Source organism: Pleurodeles waltl, chromosome 1_2 (genome assembly GCF_031143425.1).
Source record: "Pleurodeles waltl isolate 20211129_DDA chromosome 1_2, aPleWal1.hap1.20221129, whole genome shotgun sequence".
Taxonomy (NCBI): Eukaryota; Metazoa; Chordata; class Amphibia; order Caudata; family Salamandridae; genus Pleurodeles; species Pleurodeles waltl.
Window position 1 is genome coordinate 985,931,371 of NC_090437.1, and position 14,982 is coordinate 985,946,352.

Sequence of the window (14,982 nt, forward strand, 5' to 3'; positions counted from 1 at the left end):
GGGTGCAACTGCACCCGTCGCACCCCAGCAAATCCGCCGGCTCCATTCGGAGCCGGCTTCATCTTTGCTGGGGCTTTCCCGCTGGGCCGGCGGGCGATCTTTTGAAGATCGCCCGCCGGCCACAGCGGGAAAGTCAGAATGCTCCCCACGGTCATTTGACCGCGGGCGGTGTTTGGGCGGTTTCCGCCCTGCAGGCGGCGCCCACCGCCCGCCGGGGTCGGAATGACCCCCTATGTGTACATAGATGGCATACATTCCATACTTTTTAAAAACAAATTCCTGCTAACTCGTGTTTATGTTTTGTATTTAAATGCTTACACCCGTTAGGTCTGGCGTTAACCAAGGCCTTTTGATTTTATTAAAGTTTTATGTGCAATATATTTGCAGCCGGCACTCTTCATGCGGTGGTCTTCTTTTGTGCCATTCACGTTTTTCATCTGCCCACTACAGCATGGGGCACTGGATCAGCCCACTTCAACCATTAACTATTTTCACTGTGAGTAATGGTATGCTGCCCTTTCACAAAAGCGCGCCCACAAACACCCTAGGGCCATATGTACGAACACATTTTCCCATTGACACAGAATGGAAAAAACCATTTGCTACATCTGGCCCCTAGTGCCCTTCAGTGCCAGGGACCACTATGGCCAGAAATTTCTCTTGTGTTCAGCCGTGTTTTTTATTTTTAGGTTGACGAGGGGCTGGCAGCTTCCTCAACTTACCGTTTTGGAAAAAACAGAACAAAACAAGCACTGACAAAGCGAAAATGCTGGCAGACGGAGCCAGAGATATTGGCGTTCTCAGCAGTGCTTAATTTGAGCCAGTGCTCGATACCAGCATTTATTTGTAAACTCCGGCACTTATGGCAGTCTGGTCTCTGTCTAATTTTGACATGAGCACAACAACAGTTGTTTAATGATTCAATGTACATTAAATCTGAATAATAACTGCTGCCCACAATATTTTTATAGCTTTGAATGGCCTGGAATAGTCTGAATTGTCACACCTGTGGGCATGTGATATCTAGTAGTTGTGTTAATACTGTGTTTGGCAGTGCTGGCAGGGGCAGCGTATAGTGCAGTGGGCCCCTAAGATGGGCCCTGGCACTTACATTTTTTTTTTGCAAACTAAGCACTGTTTCTCAGTGCTTGTTTTTAACAATGTAAATGCTCCATGGCTCGGTAAACTTCATAATTTAGCAAAACTGGATAAATGTGCCACAGCTTTTATGTAAGTAGAATGTGAGTAATTTATAATTATTCAATATCAGATAAAATATTATGAGAAAAACTAAGGAAGATTACATTGAACCACATAGAAGCTGGTAAGCTAATTGCTCCAAGCCCTTAGGTGTTTATGAAAAAAATCATAATACTGAACTAAATTGATGTTTTCTACAGAAGTTACCTGTAATTTGTACTTCATTATCACACAACAAGCTGTTATACATGCAGATGTGGACTGCAATTGAGCTATTAAGGGGTAGGGCATTGCCTTTATAAGTCAAGGAATGCCGGGCCAGAGATAGTCACAAGACATTAACCTAACCTGTTACTGTCTGTGCAACACCTCTACCAACGTTTGAGAACTAGCCACCTTTTATGTAATCTCATGATCTCCCTACATGTAGCTCTGTTTATGACCTCATGACAATCTAGTAAACTGATAGAAATTCGTATGGTTTCGCAAATATGGGACATATTAAATATTTATAAAAAAAACTACAGGGGCAGCACTGTAATGATGCAGCCGCCCAACATTCTGAGGGGTCAATACCAGGGCTGAGATGATGTACCAATCATAAATGATGCAGTAGGGACAGTTTATAGTTTTGTTTTGATACCTGCCTGTGACACAGCATAGGGTAAGCTGTATGCCCTTAGAACAACAGTGAAAAGCCACAATTAATTTACAAAGGCCAGACAAATGTGGTCAAATGTGTTCTGACATTTAACAATTCTATGTTATGTGTATTTGCATAGTGCACAACTCAGCCAGTGGGGTATCCTGGTGCTAAAGCAGGAGTTGCATGGGATGAACCAGGGACAGGTTAGGTGAAGATCCAGTTTTTAGTTTTGTGCAGAATTCAAGAACTGAGAAAGAAGCTCTGATGGACAGGAGCAGGTCTTCCCAAGCTTTAGAAGCGAGGTAGGAAAAGGCATGACTGCTGGATCGGGTGCTGGACATGCAGAAGGTGCAAGTAGGAGTCCAACTGAACAATCAATTAATCATGCATTTGTAGAGCATTAGTTGTCACACGACAGAGTATCCAGGTGCTGAGGAAGGTCTTATTCGAAAAGCCAGGTTTTGAGCCCTTTCTGGAAATCTCTGAGTGAAGGGGCCATGCAGAGGTGGCGGGCGTTCCAGGCTGTGGTGGCCAGGTAGGAGAAGGGCCGTCCTCCAGTGCGGCAGCGACAGGTGTGCAGAGTGGAGGTTCCTGCTGGGGAGGTGGAAGTGCAGGCGCTGGTTCAAGTAGGCGGGTCCTTGGTCATGGAGGACTGTGAAGGTGTGGGTGAGGAGCTTGAAGTGGCATCGCTTCTGGATGGGGGCCCTTTCAGGTGCTGGGAGATGAGGGTTCTCTTGGGCAGGGCAAGAATCAGTCTGGCTGCACTGCTCTGTATTGCTTGGAGCTTGTGCATGAGTTTGGTGGAGGTGCCAGCATAGAGTGTGTTGCTGTAGTCGAGCCAGCTGGTGATGAGAGCGTGAATAACTGTCTTTCTTGTGTTAATGAGGAGCCACTTGAACATTTCTGAGCATGTGGAAGCAGGATGCGGGCAACAGAGTTGACCTGACATCTCATGGAAAACTTGCTGTCTAGAATGATGCTTAGCTTGCGGGCATGGTCTTTTGGCATGGGGCCGAGATCCACCAGCCACCAGGAATCATTCCAGAGGGTGGAGTGTTTGTTAAAGACGAGAACGGAAATTCTTCTTCGTTACAGTTGGGTAGGCAGAGAGCGATAGGAGATGATGTTGATGCAGTGAGATCTGACAATGTCGGTGAGAGGCGTCATGTAGATGTTAAAGAGTGTGGCGACTGAGGGAGAAACCCTGGGGAACGGCGCAGATGTTATGCTTCGTGTGTGATTTGAAGGGGCGGGGAGATGAACTTTCTGGGTGTGTGCAGTGATGAAGGATGCCATCCATCTGAGCGCGTCGCTGGTTATTCCTATCTGGTGCAGGCGGAGGATAAGTGTGTGGTGGGTATCCATGTCAAAGACGGCGGAAAGGTTGAGGAGGACGAGGTGTCTGGTAGGTTTTTGGAAGTTTATGCAGTTGTAGAGTGTAAGAAATTGGATTACTGGTTGAGGGGGTGAAACCCTACTCAAGTCATAACCACGATCCTTGTCAGGGTGAAGTTACAAGCAAACCCTAAATTAACCTGTGCTCAACCCTCTGGTAGCTTGGCACAGAGCAGTTAGGCTCAACTTAGGGGCAATGTGTTAAGTATTTATGCAGAACTTCAAACAGCAATCAAGTGAAAACACAACACAAGAAAAACCTAAATCAATTCAGAAAAATAGAGTACATTTAAAAACTAAATCAAGACAAGAAAAACAAAAGTCAAATCAATAGAACCGGAGAAATGCAGTTTTTAAGATTTAAGTGAAAATAGCACCAAAAAGCACAAAGCAGCAAATGTGGCTATCTGGTTGCACCAAACTAAGACAAAGTCACAAGTGCATACCGACTGCAGTGGAGCACTACAGGGACCAGCTAAGGCCCATTGAACACAGTACCTTAATCCTGATTGCAAAGTGACGCAGAGTCCTGTGTCGTGGATGAGTCGTGCAAAAGAGACAATGTGAGGTGCCGGGGAGGAGATGCATCACGCAGCAGCAGTTCGAGTGAGCTGCGAAGTGCGAGGTGATGGCCTTGTGTGGAGAATTGCGTCAGTTCCGATGGGCTACATTGGGCGAGGCGATGTCCTTGCGGGAAGATGTGTTGGCTCCAATGGGGCTGCAATGAGCAATGCGAAGGGAAGACCACGCAGCAGAGGCAATGTGTCAGTTCTGAAGGCGATGAGCTGAGCAGCTAAGACAATGTGCCGATTCTGCTGGAAATGTGCCATGCTGCAGAGATGCGTCGGCTCTGCTGGACCCAGAAATGGGCTGGCAGAGCACCTTCAGGCCCTCTTCCAAGGGTCTATGACTGGGGTGGCATCACTTGGGCAGGACTCAGAGATGGAGGAGCCCAATTGCTGGGTTCAAGAGTGTTCGAAGCCTGTTATGAACTTGAGGCTTCTGATCAGGAGGCCAGCCAATTAGCCCTTAGAATCACTTTTGTGATTTTGGGTTTGAGTTGCAGGTCCAGTTCTTCTCATCCAGCCAAGAGAGCAGCAGTTTTTAAGAGCAGCAGTCCAGCAAAGTGGTAGTCCTTTCAGCAGCACAGCAGTCCTTCTTCCTTGTACAATCCACAGGTCCAGAAGTGTACTAAAGAGTTGGGTCCAATGGTCCAATATTTATACCTGGTGCCCACTTTGAAGTGAGGGTGCTTCTAGAGGTTTCGACCTCTTAGGTGTCAGGGATCCCCTTCCTACAAGTCCTGCTCCCAGGTTGTCTGGGGTCACAAAAGACCAGTGACAAACCCTTGCTCAGGCAGGACCTTTGTGATGTGCAAGTGTGGTAGGTGACAGCTTCTCATTAACTCAGGGTGGACCATCTGCCAACAACTATCTTTCCTTTGTCCCACTGTTTGGGAGCAATACACAAAGACCAACTGCCAGCTACACCTAGTCATGTGACCCGGGATCAGGTTCTAGGCACCAAATGGTTGGGACAAGAAAACACCAAATTATTAAAAGTGGTAGTTTCAGAATTGTGATAAAAAATCTGACTTTGCAATAAAAGAGGTCTTTTAATTTCAATTTCTTATACACCAAACTCGACCTTTCTACTTGCTCCCAATTGGAAGTTACATCTTATTAAATTTAATTAGGCAACCCCAATGCTATCAAAAGGATAAGGTGGGCCTTGCACTAATGAAAAACAAATTTAGGAGTTTTTCACTACCTGGACATGTAAAACTTAAAAGTCCATCTAACTTTTTAAATACACTGCACTCTGCCCTGAGGGCTGTTCCGGGCCTACCCTAGGGATGACATATGTACTAAAAAGGAAGGTTTAGATCTGAGAAAATGGTTCTATTGCCAGGTCAACATGGCAGTTTCAAACAGCATACACAAGCTTCAATGGCAGGCCTAAGAGATGTTTAAAGGGCTACTTAAGAGGGTGGCGCAATCAGTGCTGCATTGCCACTAGTAGCATTTAGTTTATGGACCCTGGTCACATGTAGTACTACTTTAGTAGGGAGATACAAATAAATTAAATAGACCAATTGGGTATAAGCATTTTAGCACCGGATAACAATGGTAAAGTACACAGAGTCCTAGGTTCAGAAAACGGGTTCAGAAAACAGGAGGGTGAATGCACAAAGTTTGGGGATGACCCTGCAGAAAGGGCCAAGTCCAACAATGTCACTCATAGGAAAGTTAGTTACTAGGCTGATCAGTTCCCCATGTTGTAATCTGTAATGGGTGGAAGACAAATGTGATTGACACTTGGCTGAAGAGGGCTGGCTGAAACAACCTATAAGTAACTATATTACATTTGTAATTTTAGTAAAATTAAAAGGTATTGGCTGATAGCAGACCAAAAATCAGGTATTGTAGATGATGCTATTTGTTGATTGAGCTTTAGGAAGAATGTCTGTAGGTTCCAAAGTTCTGTTTGGGAAACTAGTTAAGGACTGGAGCCATCCTAAAATGTAGGCTGATTCAGGACAAGCTTAAATTATTTTGTAGCTAGATTAAGATTTAGATGGATTATGCTTCAAAATCTGTTTTCTCATCCAGTCCTGTGTACTGCTTTAAAAGCTGGAGCTAACAATGTCTGCTGAACCCAGACACTCCCCATTTCATCCCCCAACTTCATAACAACAGTAGACAAAAGGCAAAACACAACACAGCCTGATATTACTTCTAATACTTTGAGGGCCAACACAAACTGATCCAAACTGCATCTAGCTGCAGTAGTAATCAATGCCGACATGTGCTGCAAGTTTAACATCTAATAAATGCTGTATTTGGAAAGTAGCAGCATACCTGTGGGGGAGTGAAGAAGAGCACTGGCAGGCTCTTCACAGATCTGTCCTATTCATCCTGTGTCATTGCTGTAAGAATGAGACACATTATAAAGCACAACCTCTCTAACCCCAGCTGGCTATTAAGTGTAAAATGCTGACCTCAGCTTTTAAGGATACAGGCCTCTCAAGAATTCAGTTGCATTCCATATAGACCTCTCCTCCTTTGTGATCTGAAATCAGTAAGCTTCAATTTCTACTCTGAAATAAAAGTATCAGAAATCGGGTACAGTTTGGCCTTGAGGAAGCTTCCTAGATTACTCCATGAGGGGTAGCTCCTCAAAGGGTTTCATTCCTTTATTTATGGGCCCTATTTGGTATCCACTGTGAGTGTTATTATTGTTGGAAGCTTCAACATCTAGTTGGCCAGTGAGGTGCATGTCTAGATCCATGAGACGAGACCCAGGGGTTCCGAGGCCTTCTCAGCCCGTCAGGCAGATTTCAGCAGGACGAAGCGATGACCCTGATATGATATTGTGCACAGAGATGTAGTGGCAGATCACAATCTCTGGTCGTGGATTGTGCCACTCCTAGATTAGCCGCACTTACACAGGTGCTGGTAAGCCACCACTGTGTCTGATTCCGGGATTGCTTTGTGCTCAGTCAGAGCGGGTCTGCTGGGTGGCGGCAGACAGGCAGCACCACTGCTACATAAATGCTGATTGTTAGATGTGGCATCCTCGGCTGGGTGTAGCGATGTAAAGGAGGCCCCAGTTCCTGTCTACTGGCAGCTGTGGCCATCATGGTCTGAGAAGATCATCACATTTAGATCTCGAGGAACCTCCATCTTTATTGTTTACCCTCCCTGCGTGTTGAGCCCAACATCAATACGTAGTTTAGTGGCACCTGGTGAAACAGGGGCACAACTATGGCTTAATCAGAAGAAGGAAGGCTACCGCTACAAAACACTGTGTTATATGGGTATATGGCGAATGTTCAGTGAACAGCAACTTGTCGCACACAGACAATTGCAACATAGTGCAACTTTTCCCTGAGAACACAATATACCACCTTGCCCCCACCCCTTATGATGAACCCTGACTATATTCCATGATCCTGCACACCACCTGCATCCCCGCACCAGGGATGCAGGTAGTGTACTCCCTCATCTGTTGGAGTTCTCCTCTCCTCCATCCCACATTTATGTCAGGAACAAAAGCATCAAAACAGCTATTATTCCTCTGTGGCACTGGTCAGCACCACAGATACAAAAAACAACTGAAGCACACAGAACAAGTAATTACATCAGTGATGCTAGTTACCCTCATGCAGGAGCTGCAAGGTATGAAAAACGTTATTTCATCGGTGAAGAGGGCCTGTAAGGAGGCTATCCATGAACTAAAAAATGGAAGTGTGAACTTTTCGACACCAACTCAACTCCACTGATAAGTGCCTGTCAGATCCAGGAGCTAAAGTGTTGAAATCTCTAGATTTGGGGGGGGGGGGAAATCATGTCACTCAAACAGAAGATAGCAGACCTCAAAGAAATGGGGGTCACAATAGCTTATGCCCGTATGGTCTTCCGGAAACAAAAGAGGAGGAGAACCTTTAAACCTTCCTATCACAATTATCACACTTTTAACCAAAGCTGCTTGGGGTTGACTTACCGGTACTATTGAGTTTGAAAGAGCCCATAGATTGCATCATAGACTACAACCAGGGGAAAATCATACAAGGTCAATAAGTATGTGCTTTTTTTTGCCGCCAGCATGCTAGATTGGTACTAAATTCTTATAGTGAGTATGGGCCACATGATTACAAAGGAGGAAAACTCTCTTTTGTGATAGACTTTTCATACAATACACAAATACTCTGCAAGAAGTTCCATCCCTTACGCCCTACCACTAGGCAAAAGAGGTTGGAGTATGGCCTCCTAGAGACTGTGGTAATGTTGTGAAGGTAGGACTCAACAATTTTATAATCTGCACGATCTGGTAACATATCTGGATTCCTTTGAGTGCTCCCAAATGGATACAGAACCACTGCACCAGTGGCTCGAAATACCACCTAAAACATCCAACATACCTGCCATGCATTCCACTGACCCAAATGCAAATCATAAACCTGCTGGGCTTGAATTTTCTTCACGAGATAAAGCAAGTTATTACGAAACCCTGAGAGACAGGAAAATTGCACCTCATAATACTGGCACTCCCTGACTGACAAACATGCATGTGGTGAAGACATGCTTACTTTTATATTGCCTGAGATATAGGTCCCTACACTTTTGAAGTAGCAGCAGTAGCGCCTGCTGGCTAGCACCTGAAGTTGATTACCATTATAAATATTTTGTTATCAGCTTTCACAGAGTTCTCTGATTACCTTCCTTGACTCATTTCTACTATATCAAGTGCATCTCCTTTAAATTATCTGTTTCATAAAAAATTAAACTTCAGTCTCATCCACTTGCTCTCTCCATAGTCATGTTATCTTTTGATGTATTCTCTGGTGAAATATTAATATGCATAGGATAAAGGCCATCTCTATCTGGGGTGTTAATGTAAATGGACTTAAGAGCTATGTTAAGAGAAGTAAAGCCCTGATATAGTTAGGTTAAGAAAATGGATGTAGCCCTGCTCCAGGAAAATCATCTTTTCCAGACAGAAGTAGAGAAACTGCAGTGTGAATAGGTAGGGTCCATAATAGCAACATTAAGCCCCAACACTCCAGAAAGATCAATCAGCACCCACTTTGACACCTTATTAGAAGTGTGGCATGACCCTACTTTTCCCTAAAATTCTTCCACATAGGATCTGGAGTGATCCAGAAGGCCTTTATGTCTTTGAAAAACTTAGCATCCAAGGAAATACATATATAATCAGCTCAATTTATGCCCAGTATGCTGAAAAAAGAGAGTTTTTGCCATGATTGGCATATTTGCTTTACTAGTAATAGTGTATTATGTGTGCCCAGGGCCTGTAAATCAAATGCTACTAGTGGAACTGCAGCACTTATTGTGCCACCCACACGAATAGCCCTGTAAACATGTCTCAAATCTGCCATTGCAGTGTGTGTGTGTGTGTGTGTGTGGGTGTAGTTTTAAACTGCCATGACAACTTTGCAAATGCACCCACTTGCCAGGCCCAAACTTTCCCTTTTAGTACAGGTAAGGCACCCCTAAGTTAGGTCCAATGTAGCCCCATGGTCAGGGAGTAGTGTATTTAAAAGGTAGGACATGTACTGCTGTGTTTTGCATGTCCTGATAGTGAAATGCTGCTAAATTCAGTTTTCACTATGGGAAGGCCTGGACACATGGGGATTGCCTTGACATCGAAATTGAAATATCATGTAAGTGTTATTTCCCATTGGTAGTAAATAGAGATGTTGAGTTTGGGGTCTCTGAACTCACAATTTAAAAATACATCTTTTAGTGTAGGTGGTTTTTAAATTGCTTGTTTGAAAATTCTACTTTTAGAAAATGAGCATTTTCTTGCTTAACCATTCTGTGCCTCTGCCTGGTTGTAGAATACACGTCAGGGTCAGGATGACAGTTGGGCTGGTTGTGAATTCACTCTAGACAGTCCCTCAAAGGGAGCTGTGGTGTGTCCTTCATATCCTGATGAGTCTTGATTGGCGGGAGGAGCTGACACTTGCATCTGAATACAGCTGTGCCTGTCCTTACACAATGCAGTCTCCAACCCCCTAAAGTGTGTCTGGGATCACGTCAGGAAAGCCAGAGTCTGGTGCACTACAAAGACTTTCCTTTGAAGTTTACTACTTCAAAGGCAGAAAGGAGTATAAGTATTGGGCCCAAAACCCCAGACTTTTAGACCAGTTATGCCCCAAGAGGAGACTTTGCCAAGGAGAAGAGGTGAAGAGCTGTGATGAGGAGCACTGCCCTTTTGATGTGTGTGCTTTGCTGGGTTGGCCTGCAGTTGCTGCTTCTTTTTTGGAGCAGGCGAAGACTGGACTGTGCTATGTATCCTGCTTGTGAAGTTTCTCCAAGGGCTTTGTCTGAACTTGCCTCCAGTTAAGTACTCTCACGGACATCAACCACTTCACCTGCCAGCCCCTGGGTTCTCTTGCTGAGGACCTTGACTTGCCAAGAGGTGCCCACTCCAGTTCATGGACTCTGAGAGAGTAATCTGATAGAAAAACAAGACAAACCAGGCACACTGACTCCAGATAACTCCAGAACGGGCACTGCTGCCTGACTCTGTGCCATTGCCTGCACTCAAGCCATGGTCCCTGCTGAAGTGTGACGGCCGACACCACAGGCCTGACGCTGCTGCAGCACTTCTGAAGTCCTGCAACATCGTGAGTCCCAAGTGCTGTGTCACCTACATCCATGACACCCGACTCCACTGCAGCGGCTGTGGCCCTGTGGTGTGACCGCGATACTGTGAAGTCACCTCATCACATTTTGACCCCCTGGACTTATCTACCCCGCTGGATCATAAGGAGCCGATGCCTCACCACCAATACCACCTCACCTCCACTGCCACTGTAAGGAACCAACACCTCCCCTGCGTAGCAGTAAAAAAGCAACTCCTCACCTCCTGCATAGCAATACGGAACCAACGCCACTCTGGCTCTAGTGATGCCTCACCTCCCGACTCCGTGCCATGTCTTTGACTCAGCCTTGTTTCTAAGGTACTGTACCTGGGGAACAAATACTTAACACATTACCTCTGAGATAAGCCTGACTGCTCATGCCAGGCTACCAAGGTGGTGAGTAAGGGTTATCTTAGGAGTGTGACTCCCTTACCCTAACTAGAGTGAGGGCACCCTACTTGGACAGGGTGTAAACTGAGTGCCCACTAGAGACCACATTTTTAACAATTACTTTCTGATATTCCCATATCTTCTCCTGATACTCATGACCAGTACTATTGGTTCACAGGTTGTGTTTGACCACACTCCATTCACACTTGAATTAGACCTTCAACAACAAACCCCTAAAAGTAGGACATGAAGAATGGGTGCTAGCAAATTCAAAATACCTAAAGAGAAGAAAAACTGCTGGGATACTTTTGTTGAGAGTATATGGTACTCAGTGAACACACTGTAAAGTTTTCATACACGCTGTGGGCTGCAGGAAAATCCTATCTAACAGGTATTCACATCTGTGATTTGTCCACAGACTGAAAGAAGGCTCAAAGCAGCAAACAAGCTCTAGAGAAGAAGATCTCTACTCTTACCAACAATACTGCACAGCACCAGCAAGTGTGTTACTGAGATCCCTGACTATTGTGGCTCCACAACATCCAGGAAGACTAGGTTTCACTCTCCCTCGATGCCAGGAAGGCCTTTAATCGAATGGGGAGCAGCTTAGTTTTCAGAATGCTTGGCAGAATGGTTTGGGCCTCAAATTCTTAGCAATCGTACACGGTCTTCACACTAACCCCTCGGCCCTAGTCAACTGCAATGGCTTCCTATCAAATACTTTAGTGATCCAAAGACAGGCCCAACAGGGATGCCCCCTGTCTTCTCTGCTCTTTGTGCTTGGCTTTGAAGCATTAACCATTGCAATACGTCAATCTAAAGACATCTCTGGTATTGAAACCCCAGCCAGTAACCTTAAAATAATGCTCTATGCAGAAAACATTCTACTTACCTGAGAATACCAGCCTCAACTGTTCAACTCTGATGTAAACTATTTCACATTTCTTGATGTTTTCAGGATATCAGATCAACTGGTCTAAGAGCAAAACCCTATCCAAGACACCATCTATAACAGCCAGTTCTACACACAGCCTGCTATTCCGATGGGTACACACTAAACTGAATTATCTTCATATACCGATGTGTAATGACTTGAGGGCAGCGGTCAAGGACAACAAAGATGTTGTGTGTGTGTGTGTGTGCGGGTGTAGTTTTAAACTGCCATGACAACTTTGCAAATGCACCCACTTGCCAGGCCCAAACCTTCCCTTTTAGTACAGGTAAGGCACCCCTAAGTTAGGTCCAATGTAGCCCCATGGTCAGGGAGTAGTGTATTTAAAAGGTAGGACATGTACTGCTGTGTTTTACATGTCCTGATAGTGAAATACTGCTAAATTCTGTTTTCACTATGGGAAGGCCTGGACACATGGGGATTGCCTTGACATCGAAATTGAAATATCATGTAAGTGTTATTTCCCATTGGTAGTAAATAGAGATGTTGAGTTTGGGGTCTCTGAACTCACAATTTAAAAATACATCTTTTAGTGTAGGTGGTTTTTAAATTGCTTGTTTGAAAATTCTACTTTTAGAAAATGAGCATTTTCTTGCTTAACCATTCTGTGCCTCTGCCTGGTTGTAGAATACACGTCAGGGTCAGGATGACAGTTGTGCTGGTTGTGAATTCACTCTAGACAGTTCCTCAAAGGGAGCTGTAGTGTGTCCTTCATATCCTGATGAGTCTTGATTGGCGGGAGGAGCTGACACTTGCATCTGAATACAGCTGTGCCTGTCCTTACACAATGCAGTCTCCAACCCCCTAAAGTGTGTCTGGGATCACGTCAGGAAAGCCAGGGTCTGGTGCACTACAAAGACTTTCCTTTGAAGTTTGCTACTTCAAAGGCAGAAAGGAGTATAAGTATTGGGCCCAAAACCCCAAACTTTTAGACCACTTATGCCTCAAGAGGAGACTTTGCCAAGGAGAAGAGGTGAAGAGCTGTGATGAGGAGCACTGCCCTTTTGATGTGTGTGCTTTGCTGGGTTGGCCTGAAGTTGCTGCTTCTTTTTTGGAGCAGGCGAAGACTAGACTTTGCTAAGTATCCTGCTTGTGAAGTTTCTCCAAGGGCTTTGTCTGAACTTGCCTCCAGTTAATTACTCTCAGGGACATCAACAACTTCACCTGCCAGCCCCTGGGTTCTCTTGCTGAGGACCTTGACTTGCCAAGAGGTGCCCACTCCAGTTCCTGGACTCTGAGAGAGTAATCTGATAGAAAAACAAGACAAACCAGGCACACTGACTCCAGATAACTCCAGAACGGGCACTGCTGCCTGACTCTGTGCCATTGCCTGCACTCAAGCCATGGTCCCCGCTGAAGTGCGACGGCCGACACCACAGGCCTGACGCTGCTGCAGCACCTCTGAAGTCTTGCAACATCGTGAGTCCCAAGTGCTGTGTCACCTACATCCATGACACCCGACTCCACTGCAGCGGCTGTGGCCCTGTGGTGTGACCGCGATACTGTGAAGTCACCTCATCACATTTTGACCCCCTGGACTTATCTACCCCGCTGGATCATAAGGAGCCGATGCCTCACCACCAATACCACCTCACCTCCACTGCCACTGTAAGGAACCAACACCTCCCCTGCGTAGCAGTAAAAAAGCAACTCCTCACCTCCTGCATAGCAACACGGAACTAACGCCGCTCTGGCTCTAGTGATGCCTCACCTCCCGACTCCGTGCCATGTCTTTGACTCAGCCTCGTTTCTAAGGTACTGTACCTGGGGAACAAATACTTAACACATTACCTCTGAGATAAGCCTGACTGCTCATGCCAGGCTACCAAGGGGGTGAGTAAGGGTTATCTTAGGAGTGTGACTCCCTTACCCTAACTAGAGTGAGGGCACCCTACTTGGACAGGGTGTAAACTGAGTGCCCACTAGAGACCACATTTTTAACAATTACTTTCTGATATTCCCAGATCTTCTCCTGATACTCATGACCAGTACTATTGGTTCACAGGTTGTGTTTGACCACACTCCATTCACACTTTAATTAGACCTTCAACAACAAACCCCTAAAAGTAGGACATGAAGAATCGGTGCTAGCAAATTCAAAATACCTAAAGAGAAGAAAAACTGCTGTGATACTTTTGTTGAGAGTATATGGTACTCAGTGAACACACTGTAAAGTTTTCATACACGCAGTGGGCTGCAGGAAAATCCTATCTAACAGGTATTCACATCTGTGATTTGTCCACAGACTGAAAGAAGGCTCAAAGCAGCAAACAAGCTCTAGAGAAGAAGATCTCTACTCTTACCAACAATACTGCACAGCACCAGCAAGTGTGTTACTGAGATCCCTGACTATTGTGGCCCCACAACATCCAGGAAGACTAGGTTTCACTCTCCCTCGATGCCAGGAAGGCCTTTAATCGAATGGGGAGCAGCTTAGTTTTCAGAATGCTTGGCAGAATGGTTTGGGCCTCAAATTCTTAGCAATCGTACACGGTCTTCACACTAACCCCTCGGCCCTAGTCAACTGCAATGGCTTCCTATCAAATACTTTAGTGATCCAAAGACAGGCCCAACAGGGATGCCCCCTGTCTTCTCTGCTCTTTGTGCTTGGCTTTGAAGCATTAACCATTGCAATACGTCAATCTAAAGACATCTCTGGTATTGAAACCCCAGCCAGTAACCTTAAAATAATGCTCTATGCAGAAAACATTCTACTTACCTGAGAATACCAGCCTCAACTGTTCAACTCTGATGTAAACTATTTCACATTTCTTGATGTTTTCAGGATATCAGATCAACTGGTCTAAGAGCAAAAACCTATCCAAGACACCATCTATAACAGCCAGTTCTACACATAGCCTGCTATTCCGATGGGTACACACTAAACTGAATTATCTTCATATACCGATGTGTAATGACTTGAGGGCAGCGGTCAAGGACAACAGAGATGTTCTTTTTGATCAAACGCGCAAGGAATTTGCACCATGAAGCAAACTACAACTTTCAATGTGGGGACGGGTCCAATCCATCAAGATGGGGGTTGCGCGACACTACAATTATGTTTTTTTGGTATGCTACCAATCCCTGGCCCCGTTTGAACACTCTGGTGGTCATTACAACCTCGGCGGTCTTTTTACAAGACCGCCGAGGGACCGCCGCGCGGGAGACAGCCAGTAGTGGCGGTTTGCCGCTCGGCGTATTATGACTGTTGGCTGCTCTCCGTCC

At 45.4% G+C, this 14,982-nt stretch overlaps 1 protein-coding gene across 1 annotated transcript in view; it reads left to right on the forward strand.

Annotated features, from left to right (window-relative positions):
* The window catches only part of LOC138246875 (uncharacterized), a 204,523-nt gene that overhangs the window by 35,290 nt on the left and 154,251 nt on the right, over positions 1–14,982 (forward strand). The window lies entirely within an intron of this gene.